Source organism: Notamacropus eugenii, chromosome 1 (genome assembly GCF_028372415.1).
Source record: "Notamacropus eugenii isolate mMacEug1 chromosome 1, mMacEug1.pri_v2, whole genome shotgun sequence".
Taxonomy (NCBI): Eukaryota; Metazoa; Chordata; class Mammalia; order Diprotodontia; family Macropodidae; genus Notamacropus; species Notamacropus eugenii.
This window is the reverse complement of record NC_092872.1, coordinates 305,676,459-305,702,972: the sequence shown is the minus strand read 5'-3', so window position 1 is coordinate 305,702,972 and position 26,514 is coordinate 305,676,459. Positions and strand designations below refer to the sequence as shown.

The following is a 26,514-nucleotide window of genomic DNA, read 5'->3' as shown; positions in this document are numbered from 1 at the left end:
TTTGCTGTCACAAAGTGCACCATTATAGATATTTTGGAATGTAGTACACCTTTTTTTTGTCTTTGACTTTTCTGGTGCACATACCCAGGAAGGAGATGGCTAGATTAAAGGGCATAAACAGTTTAACCTTTTTTTTTTTGCACTATTCTAAAAAGAAATTCAAGAGAACTGAACCATTTCAATAGACTATTAATGTGCACATTTTCTCATATATTCTCAACACTGAATCTTCTATTTTTTCATCTTTGATAATTTGTATAGACTGAGGTGAAAGCACAGAGTTGTTTTAATTTTATAAGTCTTACTAAGTGATTTGAATATGTTTTCATAAGGCCATGAGAAAGAAGATTGCCTAAGGAGTAACTAGTTCTTGAAGCATGTGCAGATATTCTGTCTACTGCTAGCTCCTGTGGAACACTTGTGAGTCAGTCGCTAGTTATGATGTCTCAGATTTGGTACATGTGATGATAAAATATCTTTTAATCAGCTCAAGAAACAGAAGAAACAATGACCCAAGAGTGGTTGAGCTGCAGTTGAGTGTACATACAACAGTTGTGATCTAGGCATCTCTTGATCTATTTTCATTTGTGAATGAAAAGAGAAGTCATATGATTTGCTTGGTAAAGGAGTGGTAATCATCACACTGTCCAATCCAGATAACCTGTGGCCCTAAGTATATGACACCAATGTTTCCTTTATGGCCATTCTTTCATGACCTTAGGTGAATGAATATTTTGAAAGGAAAGTAGAGGCAATCATGTGAGCCTGAGAGATTTAGAGACTCCAATCAGTCACTGAACATGGAAGCAGTGGCCAATGGAATAGGATTGATTAATGACAGACAAAACATCTTCATATGGACCTAGAAAGAAGATGGTAGTAGCTTCAGGGATTATGACCTTTCCTGATGGATTGAAGTGCTGGCTATGGATGCTAGAAAGGCACCAGTTTTCAATACCCATCAAAGAACTGCACATAAACAATACTTCATTAGTACTCTACAAAGGCAAAAAATGATTTCTAGGTCCAAGAAGTGAAAGATATCCCTTTTCCACATGTTTCCGCATCTCTCTTTCCACATGTTTTCTGCCTCATCAACACTTTATATGAAATTTGATCCCACTTTTTATACAGACCTTGTATATACAAAGGAGAAAGTGCATCACTGTGTTTTTTGGAGGAGCAGGGGCATTCTACGAACTCTTTGTATTATTCCATTTTAATAAATGCCCTTTACTAAAAATTGAAACTATTGACTGATAGTTGGGGAAACACTGGTGAAGACTCATGCATAATAGTAACAAAAGCCCAGTCACACAGAGTTATCTCTGATAGAGAGTAGTTAGGCTGCTGATCTGTGGGCACCTGGCCCACCAACGTAAGCAGGAATTCGAGAAATAGCCCTGAAGAGAAAGTGTTATGGCCACATGTAGTTTGAAAAACTTTTGGAAAATTATTTTATCAAACTCTTTGCCTACTTTTCTATTGGTCAATGGCTCCTGCTGTTATTTACTTGTGCCAATTTCCTTTATAATTTTGGCTATGCAACCTTAATTGGTGATATTTGATGTAAATATTTCCCCTCTCTATAATTTTTCTTCTAATTTTCTTTATTGATTTTATTCTTAGGAAAACTTTTTGAAAAAATTATAGAGGCAAACTTTTTTATTTTTTTCTTTTATGATCTCTTTCTCTTAGTTTGGTCATGAACTCTCCCTCTAGCTATGGCTGGAAAAAATTACTGATTGTCTTCTCTCTAATTTTTTTGCTATGATTTGTTAAATTGTGTATTCATTTTAAGTTTGTATATTGTGCAAATGTGGGTGTAAATTTATTTTCTGCCAAAACAGCTTCCAAAAGAAATCTATACAAAATATAAACAATTATATCAAAATTTTTCCCACAATTTTATCATAGGAGATCTACCATAGAGATGTCAGGGAAGAGCAAGAAATATCTCTATCACTTTTTTTCAACCTTTTCTCATATTTAATCAAAATTATTGTTATTCTAATTGCTTTTTCTATCATTGTAAACTTTTCTTCCTTTATCTCATTTGCTTGATTCTCTTTTCACCTTTATGCATTTTCAAAAGTTGGACCATTTTTCTCTTCTCCCTTCTCCTTATGCCATTTTCCTCTTCTTGTCCTTTTCTGATCATTATTCCCTCAGGCACGCCTTACCATTCTACCAGTATATGCTAGAATCACAGTATCTTTACCCAAACTTTTGTAAACTATCTTGATATCTATTTTTGTATACTGACATCACTGGTCCATGGAAATTTCAGAGAATTCTGCTCCTGATTACTGAGAACCAGATAAAAGTCAGTCTCACCTCTGAATACATATTATCATTAAATAACCTAGACTAATCATGGACTTTATCATTAAACAACCAGATTAGTCATGCTGTAAGGAAGATGAAATATTTCTCTTATTCTGTGATTGTCAGGCAGATAGGATGATTTTAAGCAAACTGAAGCAAACCTGCTCAAACAGAATTTAAGACGGCTCTAAGCTTTCAGCAGTTATCCACTTGTGTCTACTAAATAGAGTTTAGAGTAGACTGTGGCTAAGGGAAGATTCTGGGAAAATTGGAAGTTGTTAGCTTGATTATTGATTTACATTGTGTCTCTCACTCTTCTTCAGGTAAGAGATATCATGAGATTTTTATTTTCCTCTCCTCCCCATGCTTCATTTAAATATGACATGTTTAATTTTTGTTGCTTTGTATCTTTTTTTATAAGGTACCAACCTGTCTGGAGCGATAAACATATCCTACATTTCTAAGTCAGAGTATATGACTTTGAATACCAGCTGTTTCATATTAGCTTTTTGACCTTGAGCAACTCACTCCTATCTGCCTTAGATTTCTCATCTATAAAGCAAATGACTAGGTTGGACTAGATGATTCCTGAGGTCCTTTACTGCTGTAAATCTACATTCATGAATGACTAATAGAAGCACAAATACATAGTACAGCAACTCTAGCATTTCACCTATCCATGCAATTTGACAAAAATTGATTTTTAAAAATTGTAACAATCAATACTAAAAAGATTATGGGATGACCGGCACATTGATAAATGATTGATTGACTTGTAAAACTCAGTCAGCTGTTCTGAATCTGAATTTGAAATTATGCAAGTGACTAAATTATCAATATCCTTTGACCCCACAATCATACTTGAAGCATACACTCTAAGGAAGTGAAAAGTTATATGAAATGCACAGTGGTACTTTTTGTAGTACTAAAAAACTAGAAACAAAATGAATGTCTATTGATTGGAGAATTGCTTTTTTAAACAGTCATATGAATGCAATTAAATGTTACTGCACAGTTAGGTGTGACAAATTTGAAGATCATAGAGAAACATGGGAAGATTTCTAGGGAACTGATACAGAATTTAAAAACAGAATGAAGAGAATGATATATAACAATGACTACAATAATGTAAATTTTTAAATAATTAATTGGGAGATGAAGAAAGAGCCTAGTGAATAGATAATGAAATATATCTTGCTCCTCATGGAAAAGAGATAGGGGATCTTTACTTCAGAATACAATATTTAATATCAGTAATATATGTTTTATCCTTGTCCTAAGAGTTTAATCGAAGGGGAGGGTTTCTTCTCCATCTCCACAGAAATAATGATGTGAAAATAAAAAAAAAACACTAAGATATATGTTAACTCATTCTCATTTTGAGAATCCATGAATATTTCTGCCTAGAGACATTTGGAAGAGATAGTAAGAATTAATCCATGTATGGCAGAAGTTAACCCATCATTTATCTAATTAAATTCACATAAAATCTCCTTTCTTACCACTACCATTCCCACAAATAAACAAACTAAACACAATCCAATGGAGTTTTCAGTAGATCTCAAAGGTAGTCAAAAACAAAGTAGTAACTTTATTTTTCCAAACTAAATTTTTGTTTCCGTAGGTCTAACAGCAGAAGGAAATTTAAGTAGCACTTTACATTAAGATATCGTAGTATAACTGAGTGCTCTTCAAAGCGAATTTGTGTATGTGTACTTCAGGATGTATATTACATGATCCATTGGGGTATAAAAAGAAAATATTAAAACTTCTATTCTAATTTTTATCTAAAATAATAAATTAAAATAAATTTACTAATAGCTAAACATACAATCATCACTTGAAATGGTCATAAGTCCTTGGTGTGTATGTCAGCAGACAGTAGCATGTCATGTATGGGATATGAAGTATCCTGAAAGAAATATGGAATTTACACACCATGGAGGTAAATAGCAATGTTCCCATTTATCCATTCACTCTAAACATACTTTACATGTTCTGAGTGACTTGTTTTTATATGTTATACTTTTAATTAAACTAATCCTCACAAAACAGAAGTATTTCAGACAAAAATTCCTCTAAAGAAACTGCTGATTAAAAGTAATACTAATAATGTAGCAAAAATAAGCAATGAGAAAAAATGATAGAGTTGGTACTTCTATCGCTAGTACAATCATTTAATTAGCAACATTACAAGGTAAAAATAGTAACAACTTAATCACATTTAAAAAGAATTTGATCAAAATATTCAAAATCATCAGTTATTTGAAATATAGATTGTCATACGCTGGAGGTAGCAATGAGCTTCACCTTAAATATATCTTATGCTTTGTTTTTTAGTTAACAATTTAACTAGTTAGCAGAACTTTTAAAATTTGGATTTTGTTGCTAAAAATTATACAGATTTGTCACTTATAAAAATTCTCTTAACTGCATATATAAGCAATGAAAATAGGATATTCTAATCTGTTCAAGAATTTTGCAGATGAAGATTTTTATAGGTTTTAAACCATTTATCAAAAATTCAAAAACTCAACACATTCAGATGAGTTTATAACAACTAATAAACATAGGGAAGACATAGGGAAGAAACACAGACATTTTCTCATCAAATGTCAACAAAAATCACTGCATAATTAATGGATCAGATTGAAAAAAATACTATCAGGGTTTATTATCTGTAGTCAATGATACACTTCTTCCAGTTGTATCTACGTATCCTTGTGAGTTATCTTTTTCAACCAACAGCCACAACCAAGGATCAAAATATATTGAACCACACCTTCAACAGAGTATTGAAAGGTTTTTTAAAATAAAGGAGTATATTTAATCATATTGAAATCACTAAAACTATATAACTACTCACTAATTAAATTACCTCCCAAAAATTTACTGAATTAGAAAAAAATAACAAAATTAATTTGGAAGAACAAAAAGTCAAGAATATCAAAGGAACTAATGAAAAAAATGTAAAGGAAAAAGGGTTAGCAGTACCAGATCTTCAACTACATTGTAAGGCAATAATTATCTATAACTATTAGTGATATGATTTTAGCAAGAAAAAAATGGTTTTAAAATGTAAGTAAATAATATAAAAATGTATTTTAAGATATTTATTTCATTATCTCACTTTTAAAATTTTTGTCTGCATCATGTATTACATATATATTATATCCTAGGTTAGTACATTTACATAATTTAGAAACTAGGATTGAGTTTATGAGATTAGTAATATAGGGACAATATGGATGAGTTATCTACTTGCACCTGATGCAAGTGGGCACCTTTTCTGAAATTTACAGTGTTAAAGAATTGCTCAGAACACTGTAAGAGCACGTGATTTGTCCACACTCACTTGGTCTGACAGTATCAAAGTTAGGACTTGAACCTAGGCTTCCTGGTTCTGAGGCCAGCTCTTGATCCACCACTCCCACTTCCTCCATTTGTGATAATGTGATTTAATAATCCTTCTGACCATTAGAGGCTTAAGTAGGAGGTATCAGAAAAGTGATAACTTCTGGCAGACAAGCATTCCTAGTGGTCATTGCTTTGGGATCCTTGGATATAAAGTCTTCCTATTATTGTGAAGCTGAAATTTACCAGTTACTGTGTTATTCACCCACTGATAGGGAGTGCAAGCTATATATGATTTATTAGTAGAAATTAACAGACAGATAAATAGATGAATTGATAGATGGATGGATGGTGGGATAGATGGATGGATGGGTAAATGGATGGGGTATATAGTTTTTAATTGATAGGAGTACTAAGTCAAAAAATTTTGGACACCACTGATGTAGAAAAAAGAGCACTAGATATAAAATCAGAAAATATTTATATTCAAGTCATACTTCCATATTTACCAGTGGAATAGGCAAATCATTTAACTCTTCTGAGTCTGTTTCCTTATCTGCATGGTGGGGGTTATAATACTTAAACACACAGATGTTTAAAGAAAGGACTTAGTGAATACTAAAGTGTTAAAAAATGAGTTTTTTATTTTAGGCAGAGTTAAGCAAGCAGAACTACAAGAGCTTGCTTCATCTAAATTTATCTCCTTATAATTTTGGTGATTATCTTCTGGTTTGCCAGCTGGATGTCACAGGAAATTCCAGTAGTTGGCTCTCATTAGCTCAGGTCTTATCACATCATAGTCTTGAAGTTGTAAATGACTATAAAGTGTCATGTCATCCAACCACTTCATTATACAAATGACATAATTGAGATCCAGAAAGGTGAAGTTATTTATCTGAGGCAATCTGAACTCTAGTTCTCTTATTCCAAATCTCCTGTTCTTCCATGAGACTTATCTTCACTTAGAACTTAATCTGACAGATCTTGAGCATGTAGAAGGACTATGCTAGAACAGGTATCTCTAGTAGCTTTATTTATAATATTTCAATAAGCCATGTGCTAGAAATTACCTATCAAGGAGAGATGTCTCCATCATCAGAGCTTCCAAGTTCAGACAGATAACTCTTGATTCAAATAAGTGATTCTTGCATGAATCCTTATTATGGTAGAGTAGAAAGAATACTATATTTGTGGTGAGAGAGTTTGAGGTTAAACATTGGCTCTGACTTATTACACACTTAATTTGGGCAGATCATTTTGCTTACTTGGGTCCCAGTTTCACCATCTGTAAAATGAAAGGTTTCATCTAGAAGATCTTTAATGCTCCTTCCAGTTTTAGATTTTATTGTGATATTATTTCTTATTCTACTATTTCTACAAAATATTAGTATTATCCAAAGGAATGATTTTGGCAAATAGATTGGGGCAATGAGCTAAGAAAAAAATCATCATCAAACATTTTATAAAATATTTTTGATGGAACAGTAACACCTGTAGCAGTCTTGTCACTTGACAATGACACATCTGATACACAGAAGGAAAGATACAGGTTCTAATGACAGATGCAAAGCATATTTGTTGCTATGGTACCTTGGACAAATCAGTTGACATCCCTGGGCCTCAGCTTTCCAGGTTCTATAGGCTTCCTCTTGTGTTCAAAGATGAAATAATTCACAGTATTATTATAAGAGATGAGCCTGAAAAAAAGAAAGAAAGAAAGAGTGACTCATAGCCCTTTCCACATCTTCAAAATGTGCTTTGGTTTGTGAAAAGCTGCTGTAAATGTAGGCACTTTGATCTCCATAATGTTTTTGTTCGGAAAGAGACATCCCATCTGTGATTTCTGGGTGCCAAGAGAATCTGTTAGTTGTTGCTATTTCCCAGCATGCCACAATTTGGCTGCTTTGCTTTAAATACTTTGGTGTGACCTTATAGAACAGTTTCTGTTCTCCTGATTTTTAAGGGACTCCTGTTTAAGATTCTAGTCCAGTCATTTTTCAGTCACATCTGACTCTTCTTGGCAAAGATACTGGAGCGCTTAGCCATTTCCTTCTCCAGTTCACTTTACAGATGAGGAAACTGAGGCAAAAAGGGTTAAGTGACTTGTCCAAGGTCATGAAAGTAACAAATGTTTGAGGCTGAATTTGAACTCAGGAAGGTGAGGTCTCTCTGTTTATGATCACTTAAAAGTAAATTTATTCTCTGGCTTCTGTGCCAGTTTACTGGTGGTTCACTTTTGCTGACTTCCATCAGTCTCTGTCTTCCTCCTCATCAGTATTCCTCAATGAGAAATTGGTTTTCTTACTTGCTATTTCCCTGACAGACTGCAGTGAGAAACTGGAGATACTGGAAATCACACTTGTGCCAGGTCTCCTGCATGGTGTCCCACTTTCATTGGTACCCAGGTGCTGAGTTAACTCTCTCTCCTGCTGTGGTCCCTAGTGATCTGGGACATGTATGACAAGGCCATGTCTCCCAGGGTACCATCTATGGGGGCTAATTCCACCATTTACTCCTGGTTTATCAGGCCATGGTTGGGATTTGAGTTTGGTTCCCTATTTGTTGAAGCTTTCATTGACTTTTATCCATCCAAAAGATGGAGGCTAATACTAACAAGTCTATTGAGATCATGATCAGTACTTGTACCTAAAATACAGAGGGAGTAGCATAAAACTAAATCTATTCAATATATATCCAAGAGTGTTGGAGAAAAGTATTCCGTGAACAAAATTCCAGAAGAAGAACAGAGGTTAAAAATATGGGGAAAATGGAACATGTGAAACACAAATAAAATGGATAAAAATTATACATTAAGAGAAGCACAAGAAGAGAAGAGAATAAGCCCAACACGATGCCAACCTAAACCTCAAAGTAAATTCATAGTTTGGCCACAAAAACTACAAGAGTGACTGGAAGAAATTAAATAAGAAATTAAGAGAAGGAAGTTAGAAATGAAATGGAGAGTTTAAGAGGAAAAGTAAATAAAAAAATCTGAGAACAAAAGGTGGAAAAATTTTACTCCTGGACTCCCTGAAAAACAGAATGAAACAAATGGAATTCAATGATCCCATGAGATAATAAAAAAATTTAGAAAAAAATGAAAATATTTTTCTAAAGCCAAAATATGAAGCATCCAAAGAAAAGAAGAAAAAATACTACAAATAACTAGAAAAAATAGTAAAAATACCAAGCACTAACAATCATAATCACACAAGACTATGAACTAACTCTATAAAGGAAAAGATGTCTTGGAGTAAAGCTTTATCTTCCTAAGGAGGAAGAAGAGAAAAAAATGAAGAGAGAAAGAGAAGGAATTGAAGGAAGTAGAAAGGGAGGAAGGGAGAAAGAGAGGCTTACAACCAAAAATAACTAACACTGAAAAATTGGTTATAATATGATGATACACAGGGAGAGTGGGAATATATATTTAATATAATAGAGAAATTTCAAGCATTCTTGATGAAAAGACAAGAGCTTAATAGAAACTTTGAAATATCACACTGGGCACATGAGTAACCTAGAAAGGTAAAAAATAATTTGATAAAATGGAGGGGATTAAATAGTGATTTATAGATTTAAATAGGGTAGAAGAGATGAATAGCCATTCAGAATATCAATACCATTGAATCTCAGAGAGAAGCAAATAAAACAAAGGTAAACCCTAGGTCTTACTTTATTCTATCATTTTTAAGGAGAAAAGAAAAGAGAGGAGAAATCATGAGGTAAGAAATAAGAAAGATGAGGAAGGAGCTTATTATTTAACATAAATGAGTTATATGAAAGTAGCCAGAGGTAGAGGACACTAAAATCGAATGACCTTGATCTTACTCCAACTGAACAGAAGAGTGTTGGTCAGCTACATGTCTCAGTGGATAGACCACCAGACCTGGAACTCAAATCCAGCCCCAGACATTTATTATTTGTGTGGTCCTACAAAAACCATGTAACTAAGTTTGTTTTAGTTTCCTTATCTGTAAAATGAGCTGGAGAAGGAAATAGCAAACCACTCCAGCATTTTTGCCAAGAAAACCCCAAATGGGATCATGAAGAGTTGAACATGACAACAACAACAACAAAACCAAGTGTGTGTACACACAAGGAACACAAAGTGGATGCAGAAATACATTAAACTCATCAGTAAAAAATATGATGACTGAGAAAAGGAAGAGGAAACAATTTTGAAAACAGAGTCAGAGAAGAAATAGTCACAAGCAAAAGAAACTTCAAATTTGAAGGAGGAATTAAAAAGAGAACATGAAGGTATAACAACCAATGAGCTAGGTGAAAGCAGCATGAATCAAAGAGGAGAAAAAGACCACCATAATTACAGAATAGAGTTTTTATAGGATTATTTTCCCTCATGAACTCCTTCTTTGGAAAGAGGATAAAAGGAATGAGAAGGAAACAGGGATTAGATGGAAAGAATACATCAATAAGCATAAGAATGTGTGTGTGTATTCATCTTTCACTGCCAAAGAAGACCATGGCATCAGAGAAATAATGACATGGCTTCCACTTGACTTTGTTTTGAGTGAGGGAGGGTTGTGCAGGCCACCAGCCTCACTTCTCCTCCAAAGCCATCTGGATCCAGTAACCAGATATTCATCAGGATGACTGGAGATGATCCAGGATGAGGCAAATGGGGTTAAGTGACTTGCCCAAGGTCACACTGCTAGTGAATGTCAAGTGTCTGAGATGAGATTTGAACTCAGGTCCTCCTGACTCCTACACTGGTGCTCTATCCAGTGTACCACCTAGCTGCCCCAAGCATAAGAATGAACATGAATATGAATGGAATGAATTTTTGGATAAAATAAGCACATTAAAATATAAAGATGCATAGTAATATTAAAAATGAAGTGCTAGAGTAGTGTTTATTATGATTCAGTGACAAATAAGGGGTAGCAATCATAACCTCAAACAAGAAAATAATTAAATAGATATAATTAAAAGAAATAGGCAAGAAAATTACATTATGTTTAAAGATGACATGTATAATGAAATAATATTAATATTTAATATGTATGGTCAGATTATTATAACATTGAAATACTTAAAGGAAAATTTCATTACACAGAGAAATAAACAGAAAAACTGTAATACTAGGAAAGTGCAATGTGCCACTTTCAGACATAGACAAATCTAACAAAAACAAAATAAGAAATGAAGGGCATGGCAGATCTTTGATGGTTACTGAATGGAAATACAAAGGAATATGCTTATTCTTAACTTTTCTAAGCACCTTTAGAAAAATTGAGCATGTGAGAAGGCATAAAATACCTCATAAACAAATTTTTAAAAAGCACAAAAATTAGAAACATTTTATACTGACCACAACACAATAAAATGTTATAATTAATAAAGAGTTTTTGAAGGAAAGATTGAAATCTAAAGTAGACTAAATGATTTAATCTGAAAGAATTGGTGAATCAAAGAACAAATCATGGAAAGAAAAGACAATTTCAACAAAAATTACAACAATGAAGAAAGTATGCCAAAAATTTGTGTAGGTAGCCAAAATAATACAATTTTTATCAATAAAAAAGAAAAATAATAAAGCAATTAATTGGGATAAATGAAAGGGGGAGGACACATGTATAAAAAAATACTCATAACAACACTTTTGTCATAATAAAGAACAGGAAAAAATGAGTGTCTATAAATTGGGAAATCATTGAATAAATTTTGATATATGAATGGAATTAAATGTTATTATGCCCTAAGAACTGATGAAAAAAGTAGTTCAGAAAAACCTGGAAGGAACTATATAAAATGATTCAGAATGAAATACATAGAATCAAGAGAACTATTTTTGCAATGACATCAAAATTACAAAGGAAAATGAATTTGAAAATAAATATATATAATAAATGTGTGTATGTGTATGTACATTGTGTATGTACATATATGTGTATGTATGTGTGTATATAAATATAAAATCAATGCAATATCCAATCATAAGTCTATAGGACTAATAATTAATCATTTTTCCAACCTCTTGACAGAGCAGTGATGGACTCAATGTTCAAAAATAAGCAATATGTTTTCAAACATGGCCAATGTGTCATCTTGTTTTTCATGACTATCGTTATTTGCTATAAGGGAGGATCTAACTTATTTTGAGTTAGGAAATAGTTGAAAAATTGTAATGGTCATTCTATTTTTAAGAGAAAGAAAAGAAAGTAAAGAGTGTCAATGAGTCATTAAAAATAAACAGAAGAAGAAAATTCATAGGGGACCCAATACAAAAACAGTAGGCAATATTTGAAATTTGGCCCCCCAAATCTGGAGAGTCATGGTTTCATATGTATTTTCCTTCTCTTCTTTGTACGGAGATATGTGTATAGAAAAAGGTTTTTTGATGTATGTCAAGTTCATAATAATGAAAAAGAAAATTAAAATAAATTAATGTAGGTTATTGTCTTTGGTGACAATGACCTTTAGTTTGTTTGGTTTTCAAAATTCCCTGACTTGATGAACATTTTATGCAAATTCATCAATTTCTTAATGTGTGAAGCTTATGATATAGGAATTCTCTCCATAGATGCATTTTATAGAGATGCCTGTGAGATTGAGGATTAAGTAACTTGCTCATCATCACAGTCACTATATCTCAAAAGCAGGACTTGAATTCTGTTCTTCCTCTTTCCAAAGCCAGTCTGCTATCCAGTGACCATTTCCATGTACATTAGTAGTGAAATCATTTGAGAAGGTAGTTCTGTAGCTGCTGCAATAGTAATATTTGGCAACGCAATTGTCTTAGACTTCATTGTCTCTGTGCATTTATGCAATACAATATTCAATTATTTTCCCTCACTCGTTTCATGTTTTTACAGTGTATCCCTAGAGAATATACTAGTAGGTACTAGTAGGTTGTTAAATTTGGGGAAAGTGTTCAATTCTGTATTTGTTGATGAAATTATGTACTGGACAGAGGATTTTAAACCCTTGATCTCTTCATACAATGTCATTTTGCAGTACTCTGCTAACTCTGTGAAGTCAACATGTTCTTATGCCTTGTCTCTGCCACTTATGACCTGTGTTAGATGAATCAATTGTTTTCAAGTCTCAGTTTCTTCATGATCTGCTCTTATCAAGGAAACCTTCTAAGTAGGCTCCAGAGTCTAAAGCAGACAATGATGTCATAAATACAATATGGAGGTCTTGGTACAGTTATGCCTCCTCCCTAAATCACCTTTATAAAATTCAGTCATTAGCTTGATTTCCCTCCTCAATGCCTTTGGTTTTCCCAGAAACAAGTCTTTTTTAAGAGTCCCATAAGAAGGATATTTTTAGGTGACATAGTGGATAAAGTACTATATTTTAGATTATGAATTGCTTGAGGGTAGGCCCCTATCTTTTGCCCTTTTTTTTTTTTTTTTTTTTGCCTCTTCAGTTGTTGTTGTTCATTCAGTTCAGTCATATCCAACTCTTTGTGACCCCATTTGGGGACTGGAGTGGTTGGCTATTTCCTTCTCTAGTTCATTTTACAGATGAGAAACTGAGGCAAATGGAGTTAAATGATTTGCTCAGGGTCACACAGCTAATAAATATCTGAGGTTGGATTTGAACTCAAGGGAAGATGAGTTTTCATGGCTTTCAGCCCAGTACTCTATCCACTGTGCCATCTATCTGCCCTATAAGGTTTATTGACTCACTAATCCTAAAGTCGGAAAGATCTGAGTTCAAATCTTGCTTCAGATAATTAATATCTATGTCACCCTGGGCAAATCATTTAACCTCTCAGAGTCAGTTTCCTCACCTGTAAAATTATGATACTTATTTTATGAGTTAGGATCAAATAAGGTAGTATATGCAAAACACTTTGAAAACCTTAAAGTGCTACAAAATACTGACTATTCATATATTTATCAAATTGCAGTAAATTTCACAAAGCTAGGAGTAATAGCTAATACATTGAATGACAAAAATGACATCCAAAGAGATCTCAACAAGCTGGAATAAAAGACAAATCTAATAAAATTAAATTCAATAAATTCAAGTCATACATATTGGTTCAAAAAAATCACTTATTCAAGTGTAAGAAGGGAGATTTCTATTTGGGGGAAAAAAACATAATAATTTCTATTTGGAAAAAAAAGGTCAGAGGGATTTTATTGTACTGTAAGCTCACTATAAATCACCAACATCATGAAAGCCAGAAAAGCTGAATCAATTATTTTTTATTGGAGGAGGAGGATTATCATTGAGACAGGGAACCCCCTTCCACCAAAGCGGATCAGAATTTTTCCTACAACCTGTAGTCTTAGATTGTCTGGAGTCACTGTGAGGCTAAATCACTTGTCCATACATATATAGTCAGCAAGTCACAGATTGAACTTAAAACATCTTGATTATAAAGTCAGTTCTCTGTCTGCTCTAGGCTGCAATAATGAAAATATAGTGTTTAGAAGGGAAAGAGATCATGTTTTATTCAGACCAGATCTCCTCTAGAAAATAATGTTCTGTTCTGGATGCCATCTTTTTAGAAGAGACATTTACAAACATAATTGTGTCCAGAGGAAGTTGTTGGGGAAGTTTTGGTGATGAAAGGACTCAATGCTATATCCTAAACCTCAGTTGAAGGAATTGGTCCTTTAATTCTGAAAAAGAGAAAATTAAGGTGGAACATTATCACTGTTTTCATGCACTTGAAGGGCTGTTATGTGGAAGAGGATTACATTTACTATGCTTGAGCCCAGAGTAGGAAGTGAACAAGAGAAAATCCTTCTTAATAATTAGAACTCTCCAAAACTGGAGTAGAAAGCATTGGGAGACATTTTCCTCATGGAAGTTATTCAAATGGAGGTAAGATGACTATTTACTGGGAATGTTGTGAGAATTATTTATACTTTGGACAGAAGCTAAACTGGATGCCATCTGTGCCCGTTCCTTCCAATTAAAATTCTATGATCTTAGGAAGAGTTCAAATTGACACAATAGTAACGGATTCCAGCACTAAATACTGTTAAGGAGGTTTCTCAGGTAAAGCTCCTAAAGCATGATTTTCCAATTAAATAAATCTTTTAGTGGCAAGAAAGTACTTTGATTGCATTCATACTATGTACATTCACTTTTTTGAAATTTCTGACCCATTCCATTCATCTTGTCTTCTTCCTTTCTTAGGTCACACACAAACAGAAACCAGAGAATCAGAGACAGCAGGCCACTGACTTCAGTTTTATGGTCTTTATTTGACTTCTGCCAGATAAATATCTCTATATCACAAGAAGTAACATCTGTCTAAGTGTTTCTTAGCTCTGCACCAAAAGGATAAGGGTGTGTGTCCATGAAGATCCAACTATGCTATCAGTACCCCTGTTAAACTGTACACTCCTTGAGAGGAAGGGTAGTGTCTTACTGAAATTTTGTATCTCTCCAATGTGTCTGTCACACACCCTCTATATTGTGTTTTGGAACCTGAGGGAAAAAAAAAAAAAACATGAAATGTGCCCAAGGCTAGTATCATGGCAGCCAAAAAAAGCTAATCGAATCTTTTCTTAGTGAAGAAGGATTATCATTGATACAGGAAACTCCAGATAGAGAAACCTTTTCTACCAAAGCAGATCACTCATAGTCCTATAGCAGAAAATCGATTTTTTTAGATAAACTCAGTTGGGAGAAGGAGAAGAGGTAGGATCAAGCCCAGGTACAACTCACCTGGAGTGAAATCCTGGGTGTTCAGGGAAAGAATGCACACTATTGGCTTACTAGGTGAGTGGCTAGGTGGTGCAATGGGTAGAATACAGTACTTGAACTTAGAAAGACCTGAGTTCAAATCCTGCCTCAGACATTTACTAGCTGTGTGACTCTAAACAAGTTACTAACCTCCAGTAGAGAATTTTCTCATTGGTAACATGGGGGTAATACCTACATCACAAGGTTTTGGTAAAGATTAATGAAATTTTATATGTATGTGTGTGTGTGTGTGTGTGTGTGTGTGTGTGTGTGTGTAAAGTCGTTTTAAAATTGTCAAGTGATAGAAAAATGCCCCTAGTACTATTATTATTAATACTATCATCATCATTGTCTCTACTACTCCTACTATTTCTAGTACTACTAAAGTGATTTTATAGCTCTCTAAATTTCAATACCTTGGGGTTCAGCACCCCAGTTACCAAGTACAGCTATAACTCTACTCTGAATATAATATGCACTTGATGTTTGCTGACTTGTAAATAGTCTCCTAAATGGTACTAAGTACCACTCCTTAGCGGTACTAAAATGACAAGATAAAAGAATTACTTGTAGTTCATTTTCTTCAAGTCACATTTAGCATCTCTCATAGTGTATCTTACTCAAACTGCTCACACCTTCCAACACCATTTATAGAAAAGGACAATGACCAAGTGGCTTCTCCTAGAAGTTTTCCCTGGCAAAGCTTTTCACAAAAGCTTTTTTTTTTTTTAATTCTATGTTTACATGGCACATTTCTTTCAAAAAGTTAGAAGTACTTTATTTTAAAATTGCTAAAAACTCACGCTAACCTGGTAAATTTGCAGATACTTTTATCCCACTTTTCCATATGGGAAAAAAGGCACTGAGAGGCAAAATAATTTCCAAGGAGCCATATGAAAGTATCAAGACAGAATTATAGTTTTAGTCCCATGGGCCCCAGTTCTACCCACTAGTCATTAAATCTGCACGTGTCTATGGTGTTTAAGGTACTATAACAAAAACTGGATGAAATAGAAGGCAAATGTGCAAAAATAATCAAGCTAGGGAAAAGAAATCATTGGAGTAAATGCAAAAACATTATTTGGAAAGAAAGTGTACTTAAGACAAGGACATTAAAGAGCTTCTGGCTACTTGAAATGCAAAGGTATATTGCCCTCTCTACCAGAACTTATTAGCTACAAATTTTCTCCCCCTCCCATGTGCTAATCTTTAATTTTCTATTTTAGCCATATTTATGAAGTATAATGCTTTGAGCAAATAATCCTATTTTGAACTAGTTGTTCTTTACTTTCAAAATTACTTTTGAGATTTCTACACATAGACCATAGCCTCACAAGTCACCACTATGACTCTCAGTTTGACCCATAGCTTTATCATCATCTTGAGTTTTTATTCAGGCACACCCTGGATCTCATGTAATTAACATGGTTGCAAAAATTAAAGCAGCATTTTTGTACTTACATAAAATGTCACAAATTGCTATTTGGAAAAAAGGCTAAAATTAGAATATTGTCCTCATTCTAGTTCCCTATTCACTCAAATACTACTTCTTTGTAATTCATACCCCTAAAGAGAACTGCAAAGAGTAGCTCTTATTAGAATAAGAAGAGTTAATAGCTCCTTAAATGCAGATTAATGTGGAAGAATAGATTCACTCTGATGCTTCTAATTTTGATTTCATCAAGGTCTCAAAGACATTGATCTCATGTCATAACTTCATCAGTGTCTTTTTTCATGGCTCAATCAATACTACAGATCCTACAATAATGTTTTCTGATGTACAAAGTGGAAAATGACTTTGTCCATGTAAACTAACCTGGGAAATGTGGATCTGTGATAGAATAAAAATTGAAATTCAAGAACCTCTTTAGTTTGACCTTTTTGATTGCAACCATTGTCTCAATGAAAGAGCAGACTCACATAAATTAAAGGGCATAGAGTGATCTTAATGTCTATGCATATTATATAAGAGACAGGATGCATATAAATTACTAATGCATGAAACTAATGCATATAAATGAACCACTAATCATGACTAGATCACTCAAACTTTTCTCAAATTGATAGCATGAGCAAAGCTCTGTCTTGAATATCAACTCTGTACACACTTAATAGCTGATTACAGTAAATCATATATCTCCTTAGATTCCTTCCTCACTATGAAATATAATAGGCACCATAGAGGAGAATTTAAAGCTAATAAAACCAACCTGAGTGTCAAAGATCTCTTGTGTAATTGAATGGCAATGGTAGTTATTTAAATAAAAAATAAAATGCTCCAAATTTTGTGTCAACTAGGACTATAGATAGTACCAAATATTTTCCATGCCTCTTTCAACATCTATCAAAATTATTCAACTTTTTTGTTCAACAAACCCGAATTAATTTTGAAATATGTTCTGGAAAGAATCTGTCTTTCTCTTCAGGGAGAAACTTTATTTTTTAAATAAAATTAGAGAATGGATGTGAGTAGCAATAACACATCATTCCTAGGACATCTGTAATTCAATGTGACATTTGCCAATACGTGGGTAATGGCCATATATGGATTTTATGTTGTTGGTGGTGGTGGTGGTAGTGGTGGTGGTAGTGTTCAATCATTTCAGTTTGTTTTCACTTCATGACCCCATTTGGGGCTTTTCTGGCAAAGATCCTGGAATGGTTTGCCATTATATGTCATGATATGGGCTTAAATTGAGTCCAAAATCTTTAGGGACCTCTGAAAACTGAGTGTAGTTTAAGACTATTTTGTGTCTTCTAGACATCAGCATCTGATTTTCATGCACATTAAAACTCTACCCAAAAGCAATTTTGGAAATTCTTCTTTACATCTCACAATTTCACTTTATTTCCCTTTTCAATTATTTTCTTTAATTCCTATGAGCAACAATGTTATGACTGAGTTCCTTTACAAGCTACTATTGATAATATACTCTATTATGTAGCCATCCCTACACACTCTAGGCTTATAGGGGAAATCTACAAGACCACAAACATCTTTCTAGAGAAAACCTTTATTGACTTCTACCCAGCAATCCTCTAAATTACATAAACAACCCCTTGTATTGATCTTATAAGTTATGGTAATGCTACATTAGCATTTATTTCTCTTGATACATATTTAAACAGAAATTTCTTTTATGCTAGTAATTACCTGGTAATGCTGAATCAATCTGTAAAATGTGTTTCTAGGATGGCTTCAGAAAATCTTGTAAGAGTTCCCCCTTTCACAGCCAGCATTTCTTACAGTATAAGTCTGCTGGACTGTTACCTGGCATCATAGAACAAGGAGACAGATACAAGTCACATTTGATAGTCAGTATATATGCTGGCATTACGACAAGATACTTCCTAATATATACTTTGGATTTATGGCTGATAGAGACTCTAATATTTTTCCCAATTAAGTTACAAACAGAAAGAACTTTGCTTATGTGAATTTGTATTTAAAACCTTTGCTTTCTGCAGTCCACCTGGAATTAGAGACTATGAAATCCCAACAATGATTTCCTTGTGATATAATTTATTTTGGTCTTAAATCTTTAATTAATCACAGCTGTTTACTCAACTTATCTTCAGTCATTATAATAGATTAATTATTTTTAAGTTCTAATATGATATTAAGGACTACTATTTTGTAAAATTTCTGAAAATGTGAAAAGATGAAGTCTAAGATTTTACCTCCCATTTAAAAAGTTGTACATTTCTGATAGGAATTGTAATACAAAATGCTTCTCACTGAATGCAGTCTTTTAATTAAAATGTATGATAGTTAACTGGACAGTTTCTATACAGCTGAATGCTTACTGATATCATCTTCTATATTTAGAGAGATGATCTTTCCAAGAGGAAAATAGACAGCCAATAAGGAAGATCCCATCAAAAGAGAGGTAAGTTACTATGGTTACTTTTCAAGGGCTTAAGTAACAGAGAAAAGGTGATCCAAGCCAAATGGACCCATTCCAGAGAGGGACCATGATTGTAGCATGTATTTAGACCACATATAGCATCTAAATCAGCTTGGGGCTACACTCTGTCATTCCAGCATGACCTGCATGCATTCACTAGCTGCTGGCTGCCTTGAGTCTCCCAGCAGCACACAGACAGCGCTGCAAAGTCAAATGGGTTGGCGGAGGGAGAGGAGATTTAAAAAAAAAGAAAAACTTCTTCCGAAATCAAACCTAACAATGACGTACAGGTTCCTTAACATGAACCAGTCTTGGTTATTTACGACGGGATAATGCTCTATATAGGCTAGAAGAAGCTCTGACTTACCAGCAGAAGTCCCAAGCATCCCCTAGTTCTAGCAAACCAAAAAGTGGCTTGGCTAAGCCAAAGATAGTACCTTGAGAACGGTAAGGCTGACTGACATACCTTGCAAGCAGGGGCCACCAGCCAGGAGTCAGATACTTCCACCTGTTTTGTAAAGATGTAGGTGCTCCCCTTGTGTTTTGCGTTTGCACTCTATAGGCTTGCTACGATTGGGGCTCTTGCTCTTTCGGCTGACTTGGACACAGGCAGCAGTCCAGTCGCAGTAACAGCAGTGGAGGGGGCAGCGCAGCGACGGCGGCGGCAGCAGCAGCAGTACCAGCAGCGTGGACTCACAGCCCTTGGCTCCTGCAGGTTCTTTCAGTCACTGAAGCCTAGCTCCCTTCGCCTCCCTTAGACCAGGAGGCGGACTCCCAGCTGTTCTCTTCTCGTATTGGACCAGAGGGAGCAGATGTTACCCCGTTGCTAGGAGAGTTGCTAGGAGGTTATGACGCCCCTTAGCATCTTAGAAGCAACTTGTGTAGGTTTGATTTTTTTTTTTTTTTTTGGCCTGGGGTACCCGAGTAGAGCTCGGGCAGAAAACACGGGGTGGAGAAGGGGAACGAATAGGCAGAAATAGGAGTAAAAGTAGTGACTGCCTGGGACTAGGAGGAAATTTAAAGCTGAAAAGCGGGAAGTTGGAGATGAGATGGAGGAAGGGCTTAGGTGTTTAAATCAGGCTTGGGGTCGAAAATGCAAGGAACCTAGAGCTGTTTTGTTGGGGTTTTTTTCTTTTTTAAATGCAGGGATCTGGTGAGAAAAGAAGATAGTGGAGGGATGGTATAGAGAAACGTACACGTGGGGCATAGATAGAAGAGCGGGGCAACACCAGAAGTGTGGCCTAACTAGATAGTCAAGAAAACCTGCTGATGCCTCAGCCCCGCAAGCGCCCAGAGGGATTGTTCCCTCCGTCTGTAAATGGAGACAAGAGGTATCTTCTCTCCAGCCTCAGCGGGGCCACGAGTGAGATGCAGGATCCAAAGTGATCCTCTGGGAAAATCTCATAGTGTATCGGCTCTACCACACCCTGGCCCCAGCGGCGCCTCCTAGGCCCCTAAAGTCAGTTCCTGAGTCTAGAGAGATTGTCCCCGGGGAGTCTTGCTGCCAGGCCTGGGGAGGAGGGGCAGAGTTCATGGAAGGCTCAATTTGGGTGATTTGTCCCAGACACTTAAGGAGAGGGAAACCGGGAAGGAGGGTGGAAATGGGAAGGAAGGTATGGAGGGAGGGGGTAAGAAAGGAAGAAAAGGAGATAGAGGGAGAGCAGGAATGTAGTGGGGAGTGGGGTGCCCAGGAAATGGGGAGTAGTTGCAAAATCTGCTGTTTATGAACCTCCAGATGTAGGAGAAAGACAGAGAGATCAAGAGAGAAAGAGATGGAGACAGAGAAGCAGAAAGAGGGACAGACTGAGACAGTGACAGAGGTGGAAATACAATAAGGGAGAGAAACAAAGTGGGGGAGGAGAGAGAGAAGGAAGGAAAGAGAGAGGGAGGGAGGGAGAGAGAAAGAGAGAGACAGAGAGAGAGAGAGAGAGAGACCAGGTCTCAAGTTTCCTCTGTCATTTGATTAAGTATATTACCTCTGTCACCCTCAATCTTTCCACCTGTAAAATGTGACCAAACTTGCATGATAGATAGAATGTTGGACTTGGAATCAAGAAGATCCAAGTCTGACTCTTATCTTAGACACTTAATAGCACTGTGACCCTGAGCACATCACTTAACCTCAGTTCCTCATCTGGAAAATGGGGTTAGTAATAGAACCTACCTCACAATGCTGTTGTTGGGTTCAAATGAGATATGTACCAAGTGTTTTTGCCAACCTTTAAGTGTTATATAAATGTCAGCTATTTTTATTGCTCCTAGTACCCTGGACAGTGCTACAATAATTGGCAAAGATCCAGAGGCTTTTATAATACTAGCTGTTAGAACTACCACTATCATCAAACAATGCTTGCCTTTCCCCTCCCTCCAATGTAACTGAGAAGAGAAAGTAGAGATGAATTGTAGGAGTTGTCATGGAAGCAAATCAGATCTTCCTCCTGACATTCTCCTTCATTACTCTCCCATCCCATGAAAAATATGTTTAGGGCCAGGTTTCTCAGCCTGTATCTAACCTGTATCCCACATACTACCTCTGACCAGTACACTACTAAGCAAAGCTCTAGAGCTTCACAAGAGGAGCCCAGAGGCTGCCTCCTGTAGTGTTAGAGTAGCATCAGAAGTATAATAAAAATGCCTTTGGAACACAGCCCTTGTCCAAAGTAGCTGCCCTATAGTGTTGGAAATATATTACTGTCATGCTGCCTGGAATCTTACCAATTAGAGATGCATTTGAGTTCATGAGTATCCTCTTTCAAAATGCAAATACCCTACCCCTACAAATGAGTTCCTGGAATTGGAAAGATTGTAGAAGACTATCAGTCCTTCATATCTTAGTGCGAATTTAGCTAACCCATATTAGTTTCATATGCTTAGAGAACACATACAGAAAGGGAGTAACTCACAGGTCCTGCTTGCCACAGGCCCTTTGTCTTAAGCACAGTGACTCCATACCAAGTCGGTCCTTGGCTCCTAATGCAGACAACACCACCAGCCACTGCTGGCCCAGGGAAATGATGCTAGGATGATAGTGAAAATGTGGGGAAATCTCAGATCATCCAGACCCTTCAAAGCTCCAAAAGTCCTCCTCCAGCCAAGGAAGGGGAACCTTCAAATCCAAGTTCTCTCTTCCCCTCCACCCAAACCTGGAAGATTTCTTCTGAGAGGGTTCAGCTAAAATGTGCTTGAATTTCTGTAATGAATTCATTTTCAACTATCTTGCTAATTAGCAGATAATCTCAAATTTTTGGACATATAATTTGGCTTTCTGATGCTATTTTTGGAAGCTTTTGTGGGGGAGAGGACCTTCCTGGGGCATGGACAAATATAATGGGAATAGTTGTGTTGACTTAGCATAACCAACTCCATTTTGCTTGACTGCTCCATTTTGTGATTGAATTGTGATCTAGTTGTTTTCTCTATTGAGCTGTTTTTCTGTAAGCTATTTTCAATATGACAAGCACTTGCATGGTATAGTTTCATAAACAACATGTGTATATTCCTAAAGAACTGATAAGCATATGTGGTCGCTCAGATAGAAAAAGACCACCAATGAAAATTACTGTAAACAGTTTAGTTTCTTCTTTATCATCAGTTAATGTAATAAATTACCATTCAAATAACATGATAAACAAGTTACATAATAAACCACAGATCAGAACTTAGAGATAACTAGTAAATATCCTTAGATAGAACTATAAAAACCTACCTGAAGCCCCAGTTATTGACCTTCTCCTGGTCAAGACTAGGGCAGATTCCTCTGTACAGCACTCAAAAGACTCAAGCATCTTATATTCTCTAAAGAGTAGTGCTGATTGGAGAAAATTTGCCAGAATGACACCCACCTTGGGAGGGAGATGCATCTCCAGCTGGGCAGAAGTGGAAACTTGAATGGCTAGTAAGAGACACCCACAGTCTATTGGATCTTTAGGAATCAGATTGATGGTTTGTTCCTAGAGGGGTTGATGTTTGTGTTATTGAAGAGATAACTAAAAGTAATTGCATATGCACTGATGAGTGTGTTTGATTTAATGTTGTAGTCACACTAGTAGTATAGTAAATCAACATTAGCTGAGTAAATCATGCATCTACCATAGTTGCAAGTTTGTTCAGCCTATGCAAATCTAAGAACACTATTCTTACAACAAGGGCTTTTTCACACTTAGTCTAAGACTTAGGAGTGAGATTGATTGGAGTTGAGTAAATCAATCACTCCATTCTTCCAATTATCTTGTTTTAAAGGCCTGAGTTGGCTCACAAACCACCTGAAACAGGGACTGTTCCTGCAAACACACATATCCATCAGGGTTTAGACAGGATAGTGTGGTAAAGAGAGCTCTGGACATGTCTGAAGTTCCTTATTCCAATCCCACCACTGTAAATCATCCTGCTTCTCTGAATCTCAATTTCATTTCTGTAAAGGGGGATAACAGAACATAGCATTGGCACTACAGGTTCTTCTATAGAAATAGGAGACAGGCAGACCCAGAATTAACCAATTTGATAATATCTTTGATTTTGACTTTTTGCAACTGATTTTAGAAGCTTCTGAGGAGAGAGGCCTTCCTCAATATCAGTCCCAGATAAGATCCAGCCATCAGCTTGCTGGACTCCATAGTTCCAAGGCATTGCTGACCTGTTTCAGAACAAGACAATTTCTTTGACAGAGTTCTTGCTAACCACTGATGTTGCACCTAGGCTTACTCTGAACTGGTTAGCAAACCCTTGCCTTTTTGTATTCTCTACCTGTGTGATTCTGAATGTGACATCTTCTGATTTAACAAACATGTTTCCTCACTGCCAGCCACCTATTCTTACTTTTCTCTCTATTTCAATCCAAACCCACTAATGTTCCACTTCAGATCTGTCCACCTATTTCTACTGTGCCTTCTAGAATATCTACTCCATAATTAAGAAATTTCCTTCCATCTTAACCTCTTTCTTTCTCAATTCTTTCATCTTCTGGCTCTCACTGAGACCTGTTTCCTCCTTGATGACACTGCTTCCCACATCACAGCTTCCAATACTAGTTAATACTTTCACTCACCTATAACTCCAAGAAGCTCTAGCATGTGCAGCAACCACATCTCAGTAAAATCATCTCAGCAGACAGTTTAAAGCAGGTTGAGTGAGTTAAGGGGATGTTTCCCCCAAGCATGTAAAGACTTTACCCAGGGGAATGAGCAGATGAAAGCTATTTGTTCCAATGGTCATGAAGGCAGCAGACTCTATAGAACACTTAGAGCTTGGTCAGGTATCAAAGATGCTAAGATCATCCATTTCATCCTGGGACAAAACCAGTCATCTTCACTTTTATCCTGACCCTAGAGTCAATGGCTCTGGAAGAGAGTGAGGTTGACAATTTTGTGCAATTCTTCCTCAGATAAATCTAATGCACAAGTCAAGATATTACCCCATGATGTCATCGGTCCTCTTCAAAAATGACAAAGAACATTTTCACACTTCATTGACTCACTAATAAGTGGGTATTCCCAAGACTGTCCTAGACCCTCTTCTCCTTTCCATATAAATTATCTCACTTATGATCTCAGCTTTTATTAGTTCAATAAGATTTATATGAATATGATTATCAGATCTAGATTTCTAGCCCTTGTCTTCCTTCTGAGATAATCCAATATCATGTAAAAGCAAGTACCTTGACATACACAGGAAGGCCTGCTATCACGAGTTCTTCGATCTGCTTTTCTAAAAGGAAGGCAACTTGAGGGATCAGCAATCACTTTAATCAAGCACATATATCATTCGCTTAGTTCAGGGGGAAAAGTCAACACCCTGAACTTTAGAGAAAATATAAACAGAGAGATAGAGTTCAATAGCCACGGCTTCCAGCTTCTTGACCACAAACAATACACACATCACAGATCAACAAACAGATGCAACTGTCTGACCATACATAGATAGTTACCACAGAGAGAGGCACGAACATCTGGATTTTCAGTCAAGGGACTCCTTAGCAGCTGCCCAGAGTCTCGTCTGGTCAAACCAACACTTCCTATGAATAAGCCCCAAAGTAAAACCTCACCTCAGAGTATTTATACATTTTTCAGAGTCAAAGGACATCACAATCCTTGAGAACCAGTGCCTCATCAGAAAATTAACAAAAGGTGTGGGCTTCCCTTAATCAAGTTTCCCTTAATGTGCAGACCCATCAATGGATGGGGAAGATTTTTAACTCATTAGCATTATACATTACCAACTACCTTTTTTATTTGTTCAGATTGGTTCTTCCTATCTCATCCAGTCTGGAAATATAGTGAGTAGCTTTATCTCAGTAGTAATCAACATGGAAGTTTTAACCTGCTCCAATTTTCCAACATAAATTGGTTCACTCCTCTTTACTTAGCTTGACTAGGTAAACACTTACCTTGGTAGTGTACTTTCTAGGGATGTACACATTGATAAGGAAGGTGATGCGCTCATTGCCAGAGATAGCTCAGTATTTGGGAGACTCCAAAGGAAAGTACAGGAAAGGAGAGGTATTAGATTGACTACAGAACACTTGTGCTGACCTCATTGTTGTATGCCTGTGAAACCTGGACAGTCTACCACTGTCATGCCAAGAAACTGAATCACTTCCATATGAATTGTCGTAGGAAGATTCTGAAGATCACCTGACAGGATAGGTACCAGACACTGAAGTCCTTACTCAAACTAAACTGCCAAGCATTCAAACTATGCTTCAGAGAGTGCAATTCTGATAGGCTGGCCAAGTTGTTTTGATGCAATACATACATTTGTTAAAAAAAACTATTTTGTGGAGCCCTAACACAGGGCAAGAGAACATATGGTGGTCAAAAGAAGTGATACAAGTACACTCTCAAAATCTCTCTCAAGAACTTTGGAATTGATTGTGTGACATGGGAGACACTGGCACAGGATCGCTCAGCATGGCACCCCACATTGGTACTGTGCTCTATGAGCAAAGCAGAATTAAAACAACTCAAAGGAAACACAGGATGAACAAATTTAGAGTAGCCACCCCAAACGTTCACATGGACTATTTGTGTCCAATATGTGGTAGAATATTCCAAGCTCATATTGGTCTGATCAGACACAGTTGAACACATTAAAACTTGACTTTATCACAGTGATGTTATTTTGGTCTTCTTCAAGAACAGACAACAACTAACCAACCACCTAGCTTGGCAGCACTCCACTCCCCAAGGGCTCATCATATTGTTGCAGGACTCAATGCAAATATCTATTTGACTTTATTATAACTCAGAAC

General features: G+C 36.0%; 1 long non-coding RNA gene across 1 annotated transcript in view; it reads right to left on the bottom strand.

The window, feature by feature from the left end:
* Window positions 1–20,093, bottom strand: part of LOC140525396 (uncharacterized) — a 33,392-nt gene extending 13,299 nt beyond the window's left edge. Inside the window, exons 1-3 of the long non-coding RNA XR_011974026.1 lie at window positions 19,735–20,093; window positions 18,515–18,631; window positions 7,273–7,379 (exon numbers count right to left, since the gene is read on the bottom strand). This is a non-coding gene — a long non-coding RNA (uncharacterized lncRNA). The remainder of the gene's footprint in view (window positions 1–7,272; window positions 7,380–18,514; window positions 18,632–19,734) is intronic.
* Window positions 20,094–26,514: the final 6,421 nt, after the last annotated feature.